Raw genomic sequence first — 24,884 nt, forward strand, 5'->3', positions numbered from 1 at the left:
GAAGATTCTGTCAAATGAGGATGAGGCACAGTCCTGCTCAGATTTTTCATGGAGGTTGCATGGAGGGCACCATGACAGTGTCTTGGAGCGGATCTAGGGTAAAGAATCTGTAGTGGAGAGTTCTTCAGTTACTGGATATTTTTCATACAGTGTTTAAATACTTTAAGTAAGGTTTTATTTAAACTGGAATATGTCAGTGCTAGACCTGAAAAAAGATACTTTCAGCCAAACTTATCTTTGCAGCTTTCTCAAGTGGTTACCTTCTGTAATGACGCAGTGTAAGAGTTGGAAGAGTATTGTGATGATGCATTCCTAGTTTAGTCTAGATTCTTGAGGGATTTCTTTGCCCATATGGATTCTTGCTTCATGAATGTTTAGGTCGTCTTTGGGCCAAATGTGTTCTCTCCACAGTATCTTGTTGCAAGGGGTTCCATGGCTGAAAAACAGGTTCCTTTCTGAGAAGAGGTATTTTTTTATTTATGTTAAATCTGCCACATGCTAGGTTTTACATTGAAAAAGCCTGTGAATGTTTATTCATTGTCCCAGATGTTTGTAGTTCCAAGAGATAGGGTATATATCCTACAGGATTTTAGGCTGGGATTTTGATTTTGTATTGATATTTCCCCACCTCCCTTACATAAATATTGCTCATTGACTTCTGTGACATTACTCAAATGTTTAAAATATATCACTTAAAAATTTTGTAGATACACAGGAGTAAAAGAGAGTGTATGTGAACTGAAAATACATCTGTTTGCAAGTATTATAAAGGTTGCCTTAAGTGTTGTTTAGTTGAAGTGGTAGAAGTTGACAAAATACAAATGAAATCAAGTGTAATCTGAGTAAACCATATACATACAAATATTTTTTCTTGTGGTTATTGTTACAATTTAAGGTTTAAAATAGCCACTGGAGGGCTCACTGATCTTATGGTAAATGACAAGTTTTTCTTTCAAAGACAGTACTTGTGAGTTTTGGTTAAGGCAGTATTATAGGTGTGCTCTTGTTTGAAGAAGACTGGATGATAACAGAATTTTTGAAGATAATGAACAGGGAACATCTACATTTTCATCTCAAAGAATAACAATTCTTGTGCTTGTTACCCGTGTCACACTGTGGGAACATTTACAAAGGTTTGTAAGGCAGGAGGATCTAGATGCCTGAAAATGAACATAGAGGACCAGAGTTCCCACTCTCTTACCATAAAAAATGTAACATTTCTTCCTGTCAAACAGCAGGGTTTCCCCATTTTTAGGAGCCACCTACACGCAGGACAGATTTTCCCTTTGCTTCTCCATTATGTGTGGCACCTAAGCTTCAGTGATGAGTCAGGCCTAGGGCAGTGGTCTTTTTGGACCACTGGTAGAACTGGGATCAAATGCAACACATTTAATTGGTGTCAGTTTCTCCTGACATTTTTAATCAAGCCTTTATTTAATTGGAGTTAAACAGAACTTAGTTTTCAGAAACTTTGGGAACTATTAGTTCTGCTTACATTCAATAATATTTTTGTATTTTTCCCAGCCTGAATCTTTCTATTGTCTCTTTGGGTTTTAAGTATTCTTCTTGGATATGCACTGTGTTGTCCTATCACTGACAAAATGAATGGAGCTAAATGATTTATATGTATTATGAACAGCTTCCTTAAGTTCACAGCAGTACTCACCACTTTTCTGTGGGATGTACATGTGCTCTATGAAATGCACTGCTCCTGAAGTGATTTTGCTAATAATTTGTGGTTATCTTATTCTTTCTGTTCCTGTGGGAATATATTATACCAGAATTTCACTCAGTGTGTCTAATTTGTTGTTTTCCAGTGATCATTTGCAACCTATTTCAAAATATTTGCCTTGAACTGAGTAGCTGTTTGAATTCTTTCCCGTGATTTTGGATCCTGCATTTTGCAAACTAATTCTGTATTTATTTTATTTTTCCCTGCTTATATGTGTCCAATTTGAGTATTCCTCATGACTCCCCTCTTCCTTTATTTTAGATACTAAAAAGTAATCTATTGCAGGGGATACACAAAATTTTGATTTTGTTCTGGCAGGTAAACCTCTTTTATAATTCACAGTTAAGTAAATATTAGGTATTTGGTTTCTTAGTTCTTAACACATCTTAACACATCTTCCTTCCACCTTCCATCATCCTTTTAATTATTCATGTAAAGAAAAACATCCATCAATTAAACTCTTCCATTATACATTATCATGCAGTAGCTGTACAGAAAATAATTTACCAGTTATAACATAGATGGGAAGAAGATCCTGCCTGGAAATACATTTTGTCCGAATCTGTCTTTCCTTCTTCTCAGAGTAAAAACATTTGTCAAATTCACTTCTGCATTCATTCAGGACATGTGTACATGGGGCCATCTTAAAAATTTGATACGAAACAAGCCTTTTTCAGATAACTTCACCTCTAAGCATGGCATATATTGGAAATATGCTTAGTTTGAAACATTTTCCTGTTTTTACAGACATATCCCTTTATGTAATGAATGGATTGCCTCTGCTCTAAACTATTAGTTTTCCTAAGACTATCCTTGACTGAAGTTTTCCTCGGCTGTACTTGAATATTAGTCATTACATCCATGCATTTTCAGGCTTACCTTTAAAAAAAAGGAAAAAAATCAGCCAATTCACAGAAGAGAAACAGGCAAACTGATTCATCTCGCTTTACAGGTATTAAAACTTAATGCCTTTTCGTGTTTTTAGTGGAATATTAGTGGTGTTGTCATGGATATCCTGTTTTGCCATCTTGCAGATGTGCTAAAAATGGGATTTTCACTTCCCACCTCTTAACTATTCATATGAACTTGCTTGAAATCAGAGAAAAGTCTTTAGCCATCTCAGCAGATCTTGGACTAAGATGTAAGGGAACAATGGAATGTCAGCACAGGTTTTATTTCATAATATTTTTCAATTATTTTTACATCTCATTTCATTGTTGAAAATTAGATGCATGTTGTGTGCCTTCCCTCATGCTAGGGCACCCCAAACTGCAAGCTTCTGCTGGCTTAGTCTGGTAGTGCAGCTCCTGCACCTTGGTGTTCCTCCCAGGAATCTGTCATCACTTTAAGAGAGGCATGCAGGCTCAAAATATTAGGCCTTAGGGCTACTGTTTTTTTGAAAATAATTTTTTAAAACTTTTGTTTTCGGGCATTATCTTGTAATCAGAGGTTCAAAGTAGGGACTGAGTGCAGATTTGGAAACCATTCCTGTATACAGTGGTGTTTTCTGGCGTCTTTATTGTGGTCTGTGTGTCATGGGTATGTGCCTCCCTTAGGGTGGACTTGGCTGAGGTGGCTGAGTCAGTGCAGCTGCTGGTGACCCCTTCCCACTGGTGACAGTGCTGGGAAGAGGCCCCCATCCCATGGAACACCATGGGAAGAATGGGTCAAGCTTAGCCTGCTGGAGCTGCTTTAAGCGTGGTCTGGCCTGAGCTGCAGCTCCCTCGGTGTCGCTGACATGCTTGTGCCTGGCCCGGGACCCTAAACCTGCTGTCTGTGTCACCACACTGCACTCCCAGCACTCCTTCCCATAGGGAGCTGCTGCTCCTTGCTTTTCCCTGGCCTTTTTCAGGTGCTTTTCCCTAACCTTTTTCAGCTGTATCTTAGAACTGTCATGTCTGTAATATCTCTTTTTCTTGTGTTTTACTAGAAATTCAAACCTTGCAAGAACTTTCTACCAGCTTACAGAGGGAACTAGAGGCATTTCAGTTTCCCTTCTCCCCCAGCCTATTTTCAAATTCAACCTCCCTTTTGTGATACTGGAATCACCTGCATTTCTGGCACAGCAATGCCACTTTTGACCCACTGGTCCCACTCATTTTACCATCTGTACCGCACAGAGCTAGGACCCTCATGACTCTTGCTTCAGGCTCAGGACAGGGGTTATATGATGCACTGATTCTCAAAATGCTGCTGGTAGTTCACATTTCATGAATTCTCTATTAAAAAAAAAACAAAACAAAACAAACAAACAAATAAACAAAAAAAAAAACCAAAAAAAAGAACCCCTTTAGTTGCTGTTGGGCGTGTTGATTTTAATTTTAGATGAAACATTAAAGGCTATGGGAAACAATAGCTTGATTCTTTGTGAAGACACAAAAAACCACTGTTAATTTGTCTCTTTACGTGCCTTCTGGAATGAGGTACTTAGTAACATAACTACTGCAGCGCAAGTGTTTGACAGGCGGAGGGGTGGGGATGTGTAAACTTGATTCACATTTTCAACTGAATTTGCACTGTGGAGCTGTGTGTACATCTATGCCCGTGGGATGTGCCTGCCAGAATGCATCCTGGGCTCTCCATTCTGGTATGGCGCAGACCAAGGACTGGCCAAAATGTGTCATAAATTTTTCTTCTTGGAAATGACAGTGGGTGTGGAAATGGCAGGCACATTTTTACTGAACTGTGATTTGCAACAGTTGCCATACTCATAAAAATCTGGTCAGAGCTTCCACTTTTGCGCTCTTCATAAATTATCTTATTTATCTACCTCACATAAGGTAAATAAATTACCTCATAAATCGATATATTAAGATTATTGCTAAGTCTTTGGTATATGTAGCCTTCCAGTAGAGTATAAGTTCACTATCAAATCGTGCAGCTGTACGCAGAAAGAACTGGGTTAGGTTTTGTAACTGCTCTTGGTTTTCAACTGCAGTAGGGTAAGGCTATAATTCTGGAACAGAACTCTTTAAAGAAGCCATAAAATGTATGCAGCTTTGAGAATGTACTTTGGTTTTGGACTTAAAAATCTGTTTTGGGAAGATGCAAGAAATAAAAATGTGAATAAGGGGGGGTGTGTTTCAGGACACTGAGTAAACTAATTGTTGCTTAAGATGAAGTCACTTTATTATTTTGGCCCAGTGTTACACAGTGTGCTTTCAAAAATTACTCTGCTTTGGGTAGATAGTGTTGTGTTTGGAGTTTGGGTTGTGATAGATAGGAGACATTTCATTTAATTTAGCAAGAAGTGGATTTCAGAGACCTTGTGTTGTGAGGTCTACCATTTTTTACATATGCATAAAACAAATCTGAAAGTAGCCCCATGGGAAAAATGTTGTGTTATTACTGTTATATATTACTATTATGTGTGGGGTGGGTTTGCAATTGAAAGAAGATTAAATAATGTGTGAAGTCAGACTCATTGTCCTGCCTGAACGCAGGAGATGGAGTTCTTTCTCCGTGGGCTCCATCTCACAGAAGTGTGCAAGCACAGTATGGATTTAGATGTGTGCTTTTTCTTGTGAGATGAAAGGCTGCCTGTGGGATTAGTGCTCTGGCTTGATCATGCTGTTTTCTGCTGCTTGATATCAGCTACTAACCTGTGCTGCTGCAGGGGAGCCCCCAGTGAAGATAAGTGTTAGTTTGATTTTAAAGGGTACAACAGGAATCTAAATAGTGTAGCTGGTCATCCAGGTTTTTGATGACAGAGGTGGACTTTCATAAAGACAAAAACACTAGGTGCTGTTGTCCCTCAAAATTTATCTGTATGTGTATCATTTGTTTTTTGATGACATTGATCATTGATGTCAGTAGTTGGATGCTATGTAGTGAAGCTTAGACTTCAGGATTGCCCATTCATACTTTGAGAGTGCTTGAATTGTATTTTAAACCACAAAATATGTTTCATCTGTGAAATACCAAATTTCTTTTCAGAAGGGACACATTTCCCACTCTCTGTGTATTATAATTTCTTAATGTAAAAAATATATATAATTAACAAGTGTATGAAATCTGAAAATAGTATCTCTGGATACTAGCACAGTATCTCTGGAGTATTTTTCTGACATTATTGTGCATTTTTTAATGTCTTAGTTATGCCTGAGGAGTCTGAAAACTTTCTTCAATATGTCTTAAAGCATAGCAAGCGTTACCATGGTACCTTTTAACATTTTTTCAATCAGCATATGGAGCCACAAGGGGAGAAAAAAGACTTGAGAGAAGAATTTTGGAATGGCATAATGCTAAAATAAACCTGTTATAAAAAATGCTCCATATGATTGACGATAAATTAAAGGAAACAGTCCTGTAATGTATCATCTGTTAGTTAAACATGTGCTCTCATTTATCTAATCAGTACATAACCAAAGCCAATTACTACAAATTAGCAACAACAAATGACAGCCTTTAATTAACTTGAAGCTATATCCCCTTATTTAAACCTTCAATCCAGTATCTGGAAAAGTGGAAAAAATTAACCTTCAGGGTGTTCAATATTGTACTTTCTCAAACGCTACAACTAAAATGGAGACGCTGGACTGAATGTAGGAATTAGGAATGTGGCAGTTTTAACATTGTCATAGAACTAGTTTGCCAATGCAGTCAGCTCCTTCCTGACGATGTGGTGGGATGCAAGAGCAAAAAGGTTTTCCCGAATGGTATTAAGTGGTAGCAATGCTCCTCACAAATCAGTTGAAGACTAAAAGAGTTGTTTAAAAATCCATAGTTCACCCATATTTTCGGAAGCACATATTTCTTGTGACTACCAAAATATAGTACTTTGCCCTCCTTCCGAGTACCTTACAAAATGTGAGTTTTGTGAAGCTTCCAGGAGATAAGTTAGGTGGTAAGGCTTTAAATATGTTTAAATATGTTGCTTTTTTAAAATACAGTCAATCGTGTCATTGAGCTTTTATAAATACAACATGTTAGTTGAAGACATATGGTTTTATCAGTAGGGAATGTTTTGTATATTCCAGTTTCAACTTGTTACAGGATAAGGATGTGTTTTGCTCCAACTGTTGTTCAAGATGAAGTTTTTAAAGAGAATATAAATTGCAGTACGGATTGTACAATCCAGCAACCAAATGTTAAACCTACTCTACTATGGCAATTCAAAGCACAAGAGAATTTAGACAGTAAGAGGATCAAATTATTTTTGCCCTTGTGTTTGCCTCACTTTTATGGTGACCAAAATATGGAAGGGAAGAGCCTGAAGCTTAACATAAACTCAGCAGTTCTTCAACATGCATTTTGGTGCCGTCAGAGTTCTTCCTGCTGCATGAAGCAGATTCAAAGGAAGAAGCTGGGTATTTTGCAACAATGCAAATATAAATACGTAAGTGTACCTCAGATTTTAAAATGCAAAAATGTTTGCCTGAACCCTACTTTCCTTGGTGATTTGTTTTACATGGAAGTGCTGTTGCATTGGCTATTAGTGCTGTATATCTTCTGTGAATGAACAGAAAATGTCAGTATTTAGGGTGACATCTTTGGAAGCATTAAATGCATATGCAAGCACTTTAAAATGGCAGAATATAATTAGAGCTGTGAGTTTGACAGTAATTACTACAAAATTACAATATTTTTCACTGTGCAGAAGGCAAAACTAAATGAAATGGATGTATTAGCATCTGGTAAGCATGAACACAGTTTCTTTGAGATGGTTGAATGTCATATTTGTGGCACTCTGAGTGAGATCTATGGCTGATTGTTCCTTACCATTCAATTGTTGCATCTCCATCTGCCCTGTTTATAATTGGAGGATGCCTCTTTCTGCAGCTTGAAAATATGAGTGGGGAGGAGGTCAAGTTCTCTTTAGTCATTCAATCAGGAGTGCTCCAGTGCAATCACACATGCAACCATATTCTCAGGATCTATTAGTTGGAAAGGCAACTGTCTAGTACTTTCCCAGTGCAAATAATTGCCAGGGAGAGAAAAGGCTTTTTGAATGAAATTTTCCTCTGCCTTTTAATATCAGGAAAAACACAGCTTTAATTCTGTTCCTGCAGATACTCTGTGTTCTCCTGTTATACACAGTATTGAGTAGAGTATTAAGTCCCAGCTTTGGTGCCTGTATGAAATATTAGCATACTTTTCCTAGTGTGGAAAGAAGATTCATGATTTGAGACAGGTTATATGCATAAATTCCTTCCATTCTTAGATGTCAGTGAATTTCTCTCAATGGTATGCTAAGGAGTATGTACACATCATAAGGCTGAATAAGAATATGTTTGTTTTTTTAGCCTATAGGTCAAAATGTGCATTTACTTCCTCATTGCTTTCTGTACATTCCAGATATCCTTTCAAGAGGTTTTAGCTGCATGGGATTTTCTTTGAGGGCAAAGTTTCTATGGTGGGTTTTTTTTTTTTGGTTTTTTTTTTTTTTTTTTTTTTTGGTATGGTTTTTTTCGGTTTTGTGTGTGTGGGTGTTTCCTTTTTTTCTTTCTGTTTTCATGCTGTGTCTTTTACAGTGTTATTATTGTGCATGGCATATGTCACTGCAATAAGAAAATGAGGATGATAGAATTAGAAGGAAGATAATGGCAATAGGATTTCAGTTTGGTTTTAAATGAATCTAGACATTTTGCTTTACTGAATTTAAAAGCAGGTGAGAAAAAGTCCTGTAATCTTGCTCTATTTCCATATTATTAATTAATGGGCTTCACTGAACTTAACTTACTCCTTAAAAACATTGTAAATTAGAGAAGCATGCATTTACTTGGTTCTCATCTTTGTCTTAGATAATTCTACAAAGCATATCCTGTCCTAGGGAATAGTGAAAGTACAAGTTTCCTAAGAGAACTGGAATATTACATTTTATAATTGTATTAAATGTATTTTTATAAATCAGTTTATTCATTTATGTATTACTTCATGTCCAAAAGCTTTGCTTTCTTCTCACAATATAAGTAAGAAAATATAGTACCTCTTCTGCAGTATTTGTAATAGTGATTATGGTATCTGTATACATCCACAGTTAGTTCTGGTAAATGTGGTGGGCCCCTGCACAGGTTAAAAACAAGGTCTGCTGAATAACTGATTGTGGAGGTCCCTCTCAGATTCTCATAGGATGCAATAAAGAAGGAGAAGTTTCATTATTTTTTTTCCCCACATAAAAGCAGTGTGTTGCATGTATGACAAATACTTTAATATGCAAGGCAAATACCTGGAGTATCTTATGTATGGGCTTCCTAGAATATCAAAATTGGTAACAAGGAAGGCTCTACCAATAGGTTTCTGAGTGGCTATGATGGCAAGTAGAACTGAAACTGTAGGAGTAATTTTTTTAAATCTCAGGATATATGTCCTTTTGGGTTTTTAAAATTTTTTCTGAAACAAATGTTTTAATAAGTATGTATTGAAACTTAGTAATCAGAAGATAATTATATATAAAGACATTTAAAATTCAAGTCGGTTTGAGTTTGTTGAGTTTTTTCCCCCACATTTCCTGTGTTCTATTTTTGCAGTTGCAGCCCATGTTTCTGCCTTGATTTAGTTAACTATATTTGGCTTGGAAAATGTATCGTTACATTATGTACACTGACTGTATGGTTTCCTATGTTCATATTTTTAAGTTGTTGAAATGCAAAAGGCAATAAATGCCCTTACTTTTCCTATTACCATTTTCCAATACTTACTGTTTCATCCTGTAAAATTGTTTAACTGTGACTGTCAACACGTTCTTTGGCATAGATTTTGCTTTTTGGAGTAAAATTGATAAATAATGATGCCTTCCCAGACTTCCAGCAGAGGTTTTGGCTGTGAGAATAGAAAATTATTGAACACTGATCAAAGTATTTGGGAGCTACGGGTAATTTTACGGGTAATAAAGTAATCTAAGCCATTAGGTGGACAAGTTGCTCATTCACCTATAGTTATAAAAATAACCCAACACTTTTGTGCTACTCTTTTAGAGTAGTTTTTACTTATTTGCTACCTAAGGAAACAAGAGGAGAAAGGAGGAGGAATTATCTGTTTAGAAAGATAATAAACAGAGAAAGAATGATGATCAAAAGGCCAGCAAGTTGCCGTACACAGAAGTAGCTATTGAGGATATTGAGTAAGGGGAGAAAGTGTACAGCTTATTTAATGATTAGATGAGATTTGTTTGTTCTGAACAATATTCAAACATTTGATCTGCTAAGCAGATAGCTTCAGTCTGAATACTGAACAGGCATTCACTAGATGTAATTCAGCTGCAGTAAAATCTTACCAGCCCTTTATCACTATCTTTCCATAGCCTGTAGAGAGAGTTTAGGATGACTTGGTTTCTAACTTTAGCCCCTCTACTAAGTGTCTAAAATTAGGTGGGTTGAAAATGAATTTTGGGAACATGCCACTCAGTGGAAAAATTAGCTTTGAACCTGGAAACTCCCACCTGCAATCTGCATATTAACGTGTCAGAAACATGTGCTATATATGGGCGGGATAAAAACAGTTGTACTGTTTATGGACACGTTGCATTTCTGCTGAGATTCCATAATAATACTTGAGATAGCTTTCTGTGGCTGTTTTAAACACATTGAATTCTCATTGGCATGTCTGAACTTTACAAGCAAACATTCATAGATTTCATTCATCACCTTTATTTGTTGCCGAGAAAAAGCTTATGTTGGTCTACCTCTAGATATCTAGGAACTGAATTTTCACAAATACTACAAATGACAATAGTGAATTATAAAAGCCATATGATCTTAACCAGTTTTTAAAAATTGAAATATTTATATTTCTTTTTTTTTAATCTATGCCATGAACGTTGAGAGAATATTCTCTTTTCCATAAAATATGCAGTAAAAAATCTATCTCACAGCAGTATCAGCAATGCCCTTTTCCCAAGTAACTAACCTTTCCTGAGCTAAGCCCTGAAATGAACCTATCATGGATATGACCAGCATTTTATGACCTGGCCATGATAAATGGAGAATTAGTCCTGTGTTACTCTTCTATTCAGTTAATCATTTTTCAATTTTGAAACGGCAGAAGGAGATTATATTACATTCTTTATTGACATTAGGAAAGCTATTTTCTCCTGAGTAATGTCACACAGTCCTTAACATCATACAAATGTGACGTTACCTAGGAGCTCAGTAATCTTGGTTCCTAGCATTAATAGTGTTTAATTATATAATATGATTTATTGCAATGTTGATTAATTTCCTTCAAAATGTAAGGCAAATGTTTTACAACAATGGTAACCATTAGTACTACATCATTGGGACACAGGACAATTTTATGCTCTTTTGATTAATTACATCTCATGTTGTCCTGTTCTGTCCTGTAGCAATATATTTTTGTACTGGAGTTTCAGTGAAGAGGGTGACCAATGAAGAGCACAAAAAACAATCTTTGCCATTTTCAATTTCCTACTTCATGTGCTCTGCAGTGCTCTCCTTAGCTTTAATGAAGGTGGAGGAGAGGAGGAGTGACCTGCTATCCAAACTTGCATGCTGTTTCCTGAGCGTGTCTGCTAGCAGTGCTTTTGAAAAGACTTTTCTCAACTCTGAGAGCTTATCCAACCTCTCTAAGTCTGGCAGTAGGATAAGACACTTCATGTTTTTCAACAAAATGCTTTATGTGTTTTCTTGAGGACTTAGCTATTTTCAAATTTACTGATTATTTCTGAATTAAATTTGTCCTATTACAACCATTAATATATATGTACAAATTTCTGTTTTCATTTTCTTCTTCTTCATGACTGCCTAGATACAATTTTCTCTTTTCCTACTGGGAAGGCCTTAATTCTTTTTCTCACATGCATCCATTTTTCTTTGCAGATTTCTTTCTGAAGAATTTTATATATATAATATATATATTTTTAAAATTACATTATTTATATATTTAAATTATAGGGGGTTTAGGTTTTAAATCCCTTTTGGTTATCTTTCAGTTTCTTTTTTGGTTTGTGATAAGAAACTAATTAATTTCCCTCATTCCTGTATGGTTGAAATCTGTGGAGAATTCTGTTTTTGTGTAAAAATAAAATGTTCTTCTGATAACATTTCAAACCCCCAAATTTGTCATTAGCAGCTTTCAAGCCTTTCTGAAAGACCATTATTTTTCATTATAAATTAGAGTTTGAATCTTTTGTGCCTATGCTTGGATATAAGATTTGAAGCTGTTGCATCTGCTACTAAGAATGATGTAACTGATCTGGTATTTAAAAATGCCAGAGTGAGTAGGTAGTTGTGGGAGATGATATGAACACTTTTAGCAGGTGCCTTGCTTTCCAGTAACCATGGACCTTAATGAATGTTTATAGATACTCGAATTTTTAGCATTTATGGGTTGGTTTTTTTTTCACTAGAATCTTGTTTGAGTTTCACCTTTGTATGTGGTATACAAATATTCAAGGAAATAAACAGTTACATGTGAAAGTAGTTAGTTAACAGGCATATGAGGCATCAAGCCAAAGATAGAATTTGTAGTGAGTTAACATGGTACAGGAATAGCAATGCGAAGGTGGAGGAATCTATTTTGGAACAGGGAGTTGTTCTTGTGCTTTAAAAACCTTCAGGAACTTATAACAGGCTTTTTGGAGCTTCACAGCTAAAATTGCTTTGTAGATTTTACACCTTTCAGTACTCACTTTATTGAGATACTTGGTGTCAAAAGTTTTGTACCACAGATACTACAAGTCATTGCATTTTGCTTCGCCAATTAATGAATTCTTTTGTTTGTTGGCTACTATGAGTTTGGATTTTTAATCTGGTAGTTGTCATCAACATGTGGGAGATACATGCTGAAAAGAAAGTGAAAAGGTCTTTCTACCTTAAGGCTAATATTTGCTACTTTTACTGCACCCAAAGAAAAATATTCTATGAGAAAAAGTATTTTTGTGTCACTCTAGCATTAGTCATAAGAGCTAAAGCATTAACCAAAGGCTGCATGCTACACCTACAGAGTAGCATTTTGCTCTTCTGTGCTGGTACTGTTGGAGTCCTTTCCTCATTGCCTTGAATGCCTTGAATTCAGCACTGGATGCTGCAGTCTTCTATTGTGGTGCAGGTCACGTAGCAGTGAATGAACAAGGTTGCATGAATAATGTGCTTTTTATTCAGCGATTGGATAAAAATTAATGCCCTCAACACCTACGTATATCCAATCTCCACTGCTTCCTGTGTGCTTATTCTTCCAGAAGCTTTAATTATTTATCCTTGGAGAGAATTTGACAGTTACAAGTAGTCACGACTCAGCAGATTAACCATACAAACACCAGAACCAATCTCTATGTCAAGTACACTCGAATGTCTCATGGCATCAAATGTTGATTTTGAAGTGATGTGACTCCAAATTAGGAGGGAAAAAAATGGCATCCCTAACTGCTGCATATTTTTTAATCTAACATTGTCTTTAATTAAATTAAAGTTGGTTTAATATTCTTGCTAATTTCAAGAGGTATTCTGAAGTGTGTGATATGCTCTAAATACTGACACAGGCATTCTGCAATGGAAGTATATTTTCAGGAGAGAATTGGGGAAAGCAACATTAATTAATAAGCCAAAATATGTGCATGGTTTCCCTTCATGCAGTACTGCATAATGATGAGGAAAAAATGAATTACATAAGATACCTGCAGCATTTGCTACTTAATCTTTACCAAATATGTTCAAAATTAAAGCAAAACTACAGGCATAGTAGGAGTCAGTGTAGCTATGTACACTAAAAGGAGAAACAGCCTTTTAAGAAATAGACTGTACCTTCTTTATACTAGCTAGGGACAGAGAAACAGAGAAAAGCATACGTGTGCATGTGTGTGTGTATGCATATGTATATATATATATATATATATATATATATATAAAACTAAATTGATAAACATACTTGTCTCCTTGCTTTGAATGCAAGAAGATCACCAAAGAAACAGTAAGATTATTTTTCCTGTGACTTTTTTTAATGCTAAAAATATGATATGGCTGTATTTTAGAAGGCAATTCCAGAAAGGCCAATATTAGACCACCTTGCTGCAGCTTGTTGAATAACGCTACTGTATTATCTGACTGGACTGCATGAATCACAGCAGGTGGGAGCAAATCTGTCTGCATCATCAGACTGCATAATGTAGGAGTATGCTGAGCACTGGTAGCTACTAATGATTGATTTCAGCCTTAAGAATTACCCAGAAGAACTATACCTAATACTGACCTTATCTCCCCATGCTAGGAACAGACTCAAATGTGTAATGTGCAGTGGTTTTCTGTTGCTACAAACAGTAAGCAACTGGGTGACTGATTACAGCAGCAATTCGCCCAGAGTTGTGACAGCCTCTCTGAAGTTTTAATAAACACCAGCTATTTTCCTTGAAAGTAACTGACTAGTTTAATGAAGAATTCACTCACAGAAGACATGTTCCTTATGTTAAACAAAAGAAGAGAGGAGACACTAACAGCAGCTCCTTTTTACCTTTTGTTCTAGGAATTGTTAACTGTTAAGCTTACTTCAAGCCAGTTGGTAAACTGCAAATTGCACAGTATCATATTTAGTTCTACTGAATTGAATGTGCAGCTGAACATCTGGACCAGTGGTTGAGGTTTGCCTAACTAGTGAGAAATCATGTGATGTGTATTCTGTCTAGGAACAATAATCATGATCATGGTGAGATGAATGTCTGAAGGATTAACTGAATTCGTTCTAATTGCTTTTGTATGTGGAACTTGGCAAACTCAGATTTAAAATTTTTGAGTGTTAGCTTGAGAGTTACTAGATGAGATAATCATAATAAAAGCAAGTGTGCTGAAGTATAGTGATGTGCCAAGGTACTCTCAAGTGCCTCTTTTAAGAACTTGTAATAGGTTTGTCCCAGACTGCATGAAGATATGGGTGACAAGCAGCTTCAAATACTTTGTGAGGTAGATTAAGGGCATTATGAACAATCTTAGGATTTCAGAGAAAGGAAAATGTGTAAAATTTCAAACTTTTATTAGAAAATCATTATTGAGTTTATGATTCTTAATCACAAATGTAAACACTGCTCTGTGGCATATACAAAATCTCTTTCCTCCAGTTAAATGACAGCAAAACAGCTCCTGCTAACCACGTGGCTTATACTGCCAGTGTCTTGACATTTATCTGTGAGGTTTTGTGATACTGGTAATACCTCAGATAATATGTAAAGCATGTTTATTAAAAAACATTACACTTTAAGAAATACAGGATAATACTATGACACCTTCCTCTCTGGAGACATCAGTATAATTTTACCTTTTCCTCTTCCTGCTTATCCCATGAGTGCATTGTTATTAACCATCTTCCAAACCTCCCCTTCTTTGTAGTTTTTGGCTGAATTTGGTCAGTGGTTTCATTGGCTGTCAATCTAACAATGGTATCTAGATAGAGGATACTGAGCAGCTGCAGAGGTAACCAAGGAATGGAAAAGAGGCTAAAGGGTCATTAATCTCTTAGTCATGGTGTATATGTAAAGGAGGCTTTTATGGTAGATGTTTTTTATGGTAGGAACTAATTTTAATATTCTTTGGCCAAAGTTCTATTCAAAATGAACAAATTAATGATAGTTTAGAAAATCAATATCTTTCCCAAAAAACACTTAACAGCTGTTAAAAAGTATTTTCACTTGGTGAAGTTCAGTTACATCTCTAGTGATGCCAGATGAATATTTTGCTGGTTTAACCCAGTGCTTATGTATCAATAGGATTATGGGCATCTACGGTACTGAGAAGTTTCAGGTTTTTTTAATCTTGAAGTAAAAATTTAATGATAAAAAGGAAAACCTGAAACAGCCTCTTTATTATTGGTTATCTATGCTGCAGGAATTTACCTGAGGGGGTTTTCAGTCATCCTTTTGATCTATTTGCAGTTTTCTGACTACAAGATGTTTTTTTAGGCATAATTCCAGAAAGACCACCCATATGATCCTCCCCACACTGCTGATATTTCATGTGCATCACCTTTCCTGGCAGTATATATCGCTTCTTTTCCTTAAGTAATGGAGAGATAATTTCTGCTGCAAAGGGCCACCCCAAAGGTGAGTGAAGACAGTTTATCAACTGATGAAATTTTATGGACTGCTTTCTTTCATGAGCACAAAAAGCTGAAGCAGCAATAGAAATTGTGTTGCTGGTCATTACTCTGTGTTTCTGAACAGTTGGGTTGCTGGTCATTACTCTGTGCTTCTGAACAGACGAGACAGGCAGGATATTTCTGCCCTTTTAAACTGTGGTCTTACTTTTTGGTGAGATACCACACTCACTTCTTGCTGGTGTAACATGGTCTTGTGGTTTAGCCCCAGCAGCTACCAAGCACTGCTTGCTTGCTCCCCCAGAAGTGGGATCAGGGAGAACTGGTAAGGCAAAAGGTAGGAAACTTGTGGATTGGGATAAAGACTGTTAAATAGGGAAGGCAAAAACTGTGCACAAAAGCAAAGCAAAACAAGCAATTAATTCAATGCTTCCCGTGGGCAGGCAGGTGTTCAGCCATTTCCAGAAGAGCAGGGCCCCATTAAATTTAATGGTTACTTGGGAAGACAGACACCATCACTCCAAGCATCCCCCCTTTTCCCTTCTGTTCCTCTTTGTATCCTGAGCATGATGCCACATGGTCTGGAATGTCCCTTTGGTCACCTGTCCTGGCTGTGTCTCCTCCCAGCCCCTCCCCAGTCTCCTCAGCAGCATGGCCATAGGAAAAGCAGAAAAGGCCTTGGCTCTGTGTGAGCCCTGCTCAGCAGTAACAAAAACATCTCTCCATTATCAACCCTGTGTTCAGCACAACTCCAAAACACAGCCCCATACTAGGCATTGTGGTGAAAATTTACTCTACCCCCAGCCAAAACCAGCACATGTGACCTTGCAGAAACTTTTTAAAGTTTTTCATTCTACTTATTCCATTTGTGAGTGTGATGCGCTGGGAGGTTGTGTAGCTACCTGGAGATGCTATTGCTCTAGAGAGAATTAATGTGCTCTGTAGAAAGGAAGAGTTCCTTCCAGCTTTGTTTGCATCTTGGACAGCAGAGGGCAGGTGTTAGTTTTGTGTGACTGAAAGCTCATGTGGAGTGGTTGTGTGTGCACATTTCCATCTGCATACTAGAAAGGGTTAGGAAGATGTAGTATAGAGCAATTAAATAGATATTATGCTTTTTTTGTGTATATAGGAAGTGTTTTTTTAGCAGAATATTATTTTGCTTTTTCTTAAAAAACCCAACTATTGTTTTGGCCAAAAAAAGGTAAACACAAAATTAAAATGGTGTTGGCAAGGTAAGAAAGAGTATCAGTCCAGGAACATTACCATTTTTGCATCACTATATTGAAACCTCCCAATATCCTCCTGTTCGGTCACTTGACTCTCATCATGGTGGTCTGTATGTGTATTCCATTACAGAATACATATGTATTCTCGTACAAAATTTTATGTAGCAGACTTACTTTTGCCTTAATTGTTGAATTTTCAATCTAATTGCAGTTAAAGATTTTTTTTGCTTCATGAAGTCCTCATGCTTTTAGCTAAACAACAGATTTCTTCTGGTTTAGATATTCCAATCAAACATATGTTGGTAAGGTGCTGTTCAAAAGCAGGCTTAGTATTTGCACACTGTTGGGTGCAAAGCTGTGTTTTTACTGGTAAAGTTTCTTGCACTTGGTTAGAGGAGCAGTTTTAGTAGGACAAAGCATTGCTATGACAATGTCTTGGTAGTCCTAGACAGATAAAGTGATGCTAGTTTTCAAAATAAAGTCTTAGTTTAAGGATAATTGCAGTTCATTGTGGTCAGTAACAACTGTTAGAATAGATGTGTAACATGTTGCTTCAGTGGCACATGATGATTTCATAACAGTATGGATCCTTACTCTTCCATATCCTAGTCAAAGTGAATAATAACAGCAGACAATCAACATCTATGCCATGCTAAAGTTGGCTGTAATGGCAGAGTGCAGTCAGTCTCAGATGTGCTGCTGCTTAAGCTTGAGCTAACTGGCAACAACAGCACTTCTGTTGCCACTGGGTAGTAAGGCTGTTCTCTATGCACTTGGTAGGATTTTTCCTTCTGCTTTACTTACTGTTACTGCATACCTCAGGCTGCCTGGTGGCTTCAGCATCCCTTTTCCCTCTCTCTGTTCTGGAGCTGTGAGCTGTGTTTGTCTCTGCCAGTGGCATTTCTCATCTACCTCTTCATCCTGGCACCAGGGTTTCATTGAAACCCAATTCAAAGTGAGCACTGGGCAGTTCTGAGATTGGGCTGTTGATGTAAGATTTCTCCACAGACCCTCATAGCTGACTATTTTTCCCCATTCCAATATCTCCTCTGACCTGGATACCCATCAATTGCCTTTTGCTTGCCCAGTGGCTTTGGTTTCTCCTTGTCTGTGTAAGCACTTACTATGTTTTTGCTCCAGCCTTTCTGCTGTCTGTCCTTGCTACATGTATTTGCTGTTACTGGAATCTGGTCTTAGTGCATATGCCCAAAGATCTTTGGAGAACTGCTGACCCATGGAATACCAACAGTTTTCATGCCGCCTCAGCCTTATTTGTACTGAAGCTTGTCAGGGGCTTGCCCTGCTTGAGCAAACAAAACACATTTTCTGAGGGTACCTAGAGGAAGTTACTTTTGCTACAACAAAAATATACTTTTGCTACAACAAAGAAATATACAGGCTGCTGTGTATGACAGTAGGGTGCTAAACACATGTTTATCTCCATTTCTCTGCCATTCTAAACATTTTTTAAATCTTGAAGACCCTTTTAGAGTTCAGGATGCTTGCCTCCCTACTGCTCTGCTTCAGTTCATGGAGCTTAAAACAGAATTTCTCAGGCTTCACATCTGCAGCCATTTCACTTAGTGCCTTTCCTTACATTACTAGCAATGTAATTTGTAAACTTCAATACATTTAAGTGAACATGTAAACAAATGTAAATCCCTCCATCCAGCCCTGCCTCATTATCATGTCTTTCACAGATTTGCCATCCTGCTTTCCATATGTATTGTTGTATCTAAGGTAGGCCAACTCAAATGCAAAGAAGAAAAGCAACCCGATTAAGAAAAGAATGCATCCTTAACACATGCAGGCATGTGGGCATACCTGCACATATACACTTGTCTGCAGATGCCTCTTTCAGTTGACTGTGCCCAGAAAGAAGTGAACCATTACTTCAGGTCAGATAACAAGTAGCATGGGCATACAACAGGTATGGTGGTTCATATCATCTATGATATGCAGAAGTAGTCCTTGTTTTTAATTCACTGGGAATGAGTGCTGTGAGTGCTGCTGTGAATAACCCTCCACTGGTGCTGTTATCCACTACTGCAGAACTGCCAGAATTTTTTAGTAGTGAAGCTGATCAATAGCAGCTCTGTGAGTGGCTCCATGTTTGCCAAGAGCATCTGTATTGTTTGGTGACACAAGTTAATGGGTTCTGTTTCGGGGTGAAGTGGATCCGAGTGGATATTAGACACTTGTGCTGCCCTGTGCAGTTCATTTCCTGCCCCTCTTCACTGTTCATCGCTGAAGTGATTTGGAGTCTAGAACTGATCTAGCTGAAAGTAACCCCCAAAACTCTCCAACAGCTTTTTCTATGTTATTCTTCTGCCAGGTGCTACACACAGTGTGCACTTTGTGGCAATGTGGCAATGGTGATGGAGTCTGAGCAGCACTGCTGTCCCTAGATCTCTACACATGCTGCCAGAATTTTGGTCTGATGTGTGACCTAAGACAAAGATAGTAACTTACACTCTCTGTTGGTGTTTGGTTCTTACAGTTTTGATGATAACCTTTTAATTAGGGGAGGGGAAACTAATGTGTTTGGGAAAGTCTGCGTTTTGTTAATAGACTGCTGTCTGCTCAGACGAGGTCTAGTTAGCACTTCCTGATGCCAAGAGTTGCAACAAAGTGCACTATGCTTTTTTCACATATCCTTTTCAGTGCTGCTCTTCTTGCCAGTATTTAGCCATCCTAACAAATCAGTAGATACTAGAGCATCATTTTCTTGTGGTGGTAAGGAACATATTCATATATATATACTGTATAAGTAATTAATAATGATTTCATGTTTTTTAAAAGCAAAATATAAATAAAGCCATAATTTGCATTTTCATAAAAGTAAACATACTTTATGAGTGGCAAAAAACCTAAGAAATATTGTACAAAAAGTCAGACACAGTTGGAATTCTGGCTTCCATTTGGATTTGGAAATTGAGAATGAAATTTGACTCCTCTTGGAATCAATAGGAAATTTGTGAAGTCAGATTTTATATACAGGGGGTTTTAAAAATCAACTTTGCAAACCACTCCTAGGAAAATAAGATATGAACAAAATAAAAATAAAATACTCAAAAAACCTATCAAAACTTAAAAAACAGACACCTTGTTGCAATGTAGAAAACTATTGAATTATTAAATACATTTCATTAATATATTGACGGTTCATTCATGAATGAACCAAAAAGGTGATGCCTATATGCCCAGAAGAAGCAGCATTTCCATCAGTATGAATGGATCATGGAACCATGTTATGGGCCTCTCATTACATTAGTCACAATGCAGTACATTTTGTACACCATGCCACAGTTTGTGGACAAAAAAGAAAACGTGACTGGGATGTATTTCTTAGCACAGAGACCCTCTCTAGGTGAGGCTCCAGCTAGACTGAGATGCCTGATGCAGAGGATAGAAGTTTGGGACAGAGAGAAAGAGGAAAAAACCATAGAAACATGATCATTTAGGTTGGAAAAGACCTGTTAAATAAAAAGGTCTGCAGAAGGTGCAGGCAGCCAAACAGACATGGCAAAGCTTTAGATTGTCTGGGTTTTGGGATATACAGTTCTGTTACACTGCTGCTAATTGTCTGGTTGTCTAGTTTCAGTGTCTGGCTGAAAGAAAGAAATAATTAAAATTAAAGAAATAATTAAAATAATTAAAATTGTAAGGGTTGATTTAGTGTTTGTAGATTTTAATACATATCACTGTCTGATCCTCACAAAAGCTCAGTGTCCTGTTCAGATTTGGGTATTATCTCAGATCTGTCTTTTCTGTGAACTTTTGTAGTGTGTTGACTTTTAGGAGTTGGCTCAGGCACTACAAATGGAGCAGAAGAAAGTGCAAGTTTAGTTTTCTTCCAAATATTTAATGTCATATTTCAATGGGTGAACATGTCTTACAATAAAATTGTTTCAGTATTTCCAACTAACAGAAAAAACAGCCTCCTGAACATTGTTTAGGGTCTACTTCTGGTTAAAAATATAAGCATCTGCTCAAAAATTTGTAGGCACATTTGAGACCTTGATTTTATCCTTCACTGATGTAATTTTAGGTGGAAGTTGCTCATTAATGACTAATAATCACTGATCTTGAATAGTAATATTTTCAACAGTATGATTTTCCAGAGAAATAATTTGCAAAACCAGATAATGCTCCCATTTCCTGGTGCAGCCCACCCTTAGCAATAATGTTGCCACGGAAACAGCAAAACTCTGATCCAGTGAAAGAACAGGAGTGAGGATGAAAGGGAGATGGGGGCAATTTATAGTTTTTTGCTTTTTTGTTTTTGTTTTTGTTTTTGTTTTTTTTTTTTAATAAATTAACTAGAATTCGTTAGAATAGTTTTGGTTTCAGGTTGTGTTATTTTTGGGAAAGGGGGTGTTCCTTGATTTTGGGTTGGTTGGTTGGTTGGTTGGTTGGTTGGTTTTTCTGTGATGGGAAGATGGCACCCTTTACCTACATGCCTTCAGGTTTTTTTGCATAGGACAGTAAGCTGAGGTTGAACTCATTATGGAAAAAAAAACTAAGCGATGTGAGCCCAGTCCATGCTTTGATTCCTGAAAAATGTTTTGAAGTAGAAGTATATAGTCCTGCCACTGAACAGGAAGTACAGTGCCTTTCAATAATTCTTGCCCCCCTTGAAAACACAGTAGGATGTAACTGGGCTCTGTGTGCAGGTAGATCAGAGAAACAGAGGAATACAGAATATGATATGTTAAGTATATACAAACAGAACATATAGAATTATTTGGCAATTTAGTTTTTAAAATTAAAAATTCTTATTTTTAATTAAAATTTAAAATTAAAATTCTTAATTCTTAAGAAGGTTAGATCACAATGCCTTTTAGCTTATCCTGATGTTATCTTGCTTTTCTTTTAACTACACCATCTAAGCTGGCCGCACATAAAGAAGGCTGAATTAGGCTGATTAATAAATAGATGGGTAAGAGATTTCTGATATAAGTCTATCTTGTGTTGTGCAAAGAATGCTGGTATTATCTTAATTATCCAATGAAGAAATGTCCCCACAGGATATTAGAAATCATTGTATTATAGAAATGCTATATTTTTATTTGAGGAATTGACCATTTTTTGATATTGAAGATTCACCAGGAACAATTACTAAAGCAGATCATTAACACTTGTGTCCATCACATTACAATGTAAGGAATAGCATCCTGTTTGCTGATGGCTTAATGTTACATCACACCAATAGTAATTGTTTAGGACTTGTCATAAGGAGGAATGTTAACTATGATGCTCTATGGCTATGTTTTGTGAAGTATTAAAACTCTTAGCAACATCTATATTTATGCTTGTCTGATAGTCAGTGTTTCTTATAACTTTGCTAACCTAAATTCCATTTGGAGGGTTTTTTTGGTCCAAAAGTTAAGGTCTTTCTCATTTGTCCTAAATTCAGTTTAGCCTGCAAACAATTTTACTGCTACCGGGTGACAACTCTGAAAACGCAAATATTTCAGCAGAATTTCAACAGTTTCTAGCACTTATTTGTTGTAGAGTACATACTTGACCACAGCGTGTTACTGGAATGAGGTATTTTTGCCGACTCTGATCATATGTTTAATATTTCTTTGAATATGATCACTGAAAGTCAAATCTTTGCATTCTGTAAAGTTTTTTACTATAGGTTGGGGAGCATAGTTGTGGTATTTCCTGTGTTTCCTCTTTATGGTGGTCGCATCATCCTATTTGGTTTGGCTTGTGCATTGTCAATATCTCCTACGTTTGCAGCAATTTAAAACCATTTAAAACTCAGCAAAATGTACGTTCTCTAATCATGCCCCCAGCAAAATTTCTTTTCTTACCCTTTGTTGTTGATAAAAATTAGTATCTTCTGACATACAGGCTGCAGAGGTAGCTTGGATATAAAAGTAACAAGGTGGCAGCTAAGAATAAGCCCCTAAGAGCCACTTGGCGGAAGAAAAGGACATGAAACAAGAACTGAATTAAAGCTGAAAAAAACAACAGGAAAAAAGATCAAAAAAGAAAGAAGGGTCTAAGAGCCAAAATTACCAGTACTTTGTAAGAAATGCTGCATTTTGTCAGAGGCAGTGTACACCCCCTCCCTGTGTATGCATTTCTAGGGTTGCATACTATTTTTCATTTTCTGACATTGAATTTCCATTTGCCATTTTATTACTGGGTCGACAAAGGAGTAATTGTTCCATGGCCATTTATTAATCATGTTGTAGTGTCTGGCTCACAGGCCTGCAAAAAGAAAAAAGAAAAAAAAAAGGTTCATTTTCAACCTGGTTGAAATTCAACATGCTGACTTAGCACAGGTTGCTGAATAGAAGTAAGAAAAAACCAGTGCTCTGAATGTCTTGCTGTCTTGCAAGATAATAGCGACAACAAGCTTGCTTAAGGCAGGCATGTTAAAGTCAGTGTGCAAACTCCAGACACAGTGCTGGAAATACAGAAGACATTATAAATGCTCTGGCAATAGCTAGAATGAGCTAGATCCTAATTTATATTGCAGTTTATGCCTATTACACAGTCTCCTAATTTCACTCATTATTTCCTGGAGCTGGATTTGAACCTGCTGCCTGCAGGGCAAAATTATGTACTGTTTCTAGTCCCTGGAACTATAAAAGGCACGGTTTTGAAATGTTCAGGTCTCCTACCCTAGGACTGGATTAGGAAGGGAAGCAGTTTCCTGATCAGACACTGAAATAGGCACTGGATTTCAAGCACTGGGTAACTCAGTGGCTTCTACTCCTCTGCAGTGTCTAATGTCAGATTTACAGTAGAGCTCTGCATCCAATGGATGCCTTGCAAGCATTTCTCTGTCCACTGAAAGTTTCAAAATTAGACCTTTTGCTGGTGGTCTAGGAAGCTTTCATCCTCTAGCTTTCCCTTTGCCTACCATTCCCTGGAGTGATGATCATACTGTCTTTAAATATCTACTGTGCTAACAGGGTAAATAAGGGAGAAATAAGTATATGCAATTTTTTTTCAAGAAGAGCTTTGGGTTTGTTTTTGTGGTTATTTTTATGGGAGGGTTTGTTGATTGGGTGGGTTTTTTGTTTGGATTTTGTTTGTTTTTTGTTGTGGGAGTTTTTGTTTGTTTGTTTTGTTTTGTTTTTGTCAGAGGTCTCTGAAGACAAACCTGTAAAATCTGTGAATCTGCGGGTGCACAGAGAGCAATCGAATATCAAACGAAATGTGCACATTCATGTTCCTATGCTGGATGTAAATGAATTGGCTGAATGAACGCAGTCGGGGAGAAACAGAGATCTGGCTCCGGTGTTTTCCTCACCTGCTACTCCTGTGGACACCCCAGGCATTTCTCTGGCAACACCCTGTCTTCCGCAGGGGCTTCACGACCCACTCCCATCTGCTGACACGCCGGCTTCATTTTCTGGCGTGGCAGCAAAAAAGGTGCCGCCTGTGCTGGAAATGGGATCTTCCACTATTTAGCAAGGCTTTGCTGAATGAGTCATCAAAGCCGGCTGGTATTGGCTGGGCTGGTGAGCACCCAAGGGATTGCCTGGCAGCGGCTGCGAGGCCTCGCTTCATTCACAGAAATGTGGGGATGCTAGCCAGCCCTTTCATTCACTCGCGCAGCATCTCATTCACATTTTGCAGTCCTGCTGGCCGCTTCTAATGAAGAGAGCCGTTCGGGAGCAGTAGGGTTTTCTGGGCAGTAGAGACACGTAAAAATAGGCTATCGTGTGTATATTTGCTGTTGCTGTGCTAGGAGGATGACGAGAGGAGTGAATGCTGTGAGGATGCTGTAGCAGGTTTGCAGCGTGGTGATGAAAGGCTCTTCTGCAGATCAGTAGAAAACTGCTTTACATTGACTAGGACATTGCCATTATTCATCACTGCTGGGATAAGAGGTGCTGACTTAATTCAGTATGTCATGAATATACTAATTAAATACCTGTATTTAAGCCAGCTGTTCCACTGTGTTTGCAGTTTGTACATTG

General features: G+C 37.4%; 1 protein-coding gene across 4 annotated transcripts in view; it reads left to right on the top strand.

The window, feature by feature from the left end:
• Positions 1 to 24,466: 24,466 nt before the first annotated feature.
• The window catches only part of SHC3 (SHC adaptor protein 3), a 56,123-nt gene continuing 55,705 nt past the window's right edge, over positions 24,467 to 24,884 (top strand). For all 4 annotated transcript variants that reach the window (XM_058043302.1, XM_058043303.1, XM_058043305.1 and 1 more), the window contains exon 1: positions 24,467 to 24,794. The gene's annotated coding sequence lies outside the window, so the exon portion shown is untranslated. The remainder of the gene's footprint in view (positions 24,795 to 24,884) is intronic.

The sequence above is a fragment of the Melospiza georgiana genome, chromosome Z (genome assembly GCF_028018845.1).
Source record: "Melospiza georgiana isolate bMelGeo1 chromosome Z, bMelGeo1.pri, whole genome shotgun sequence".
NCBI classification, from domain to species: Eukaryota; Metazoa; Chordata; class Aves; order Passeriformes; family Passerellidae; genus Melospiza; species Melospiza georgiana.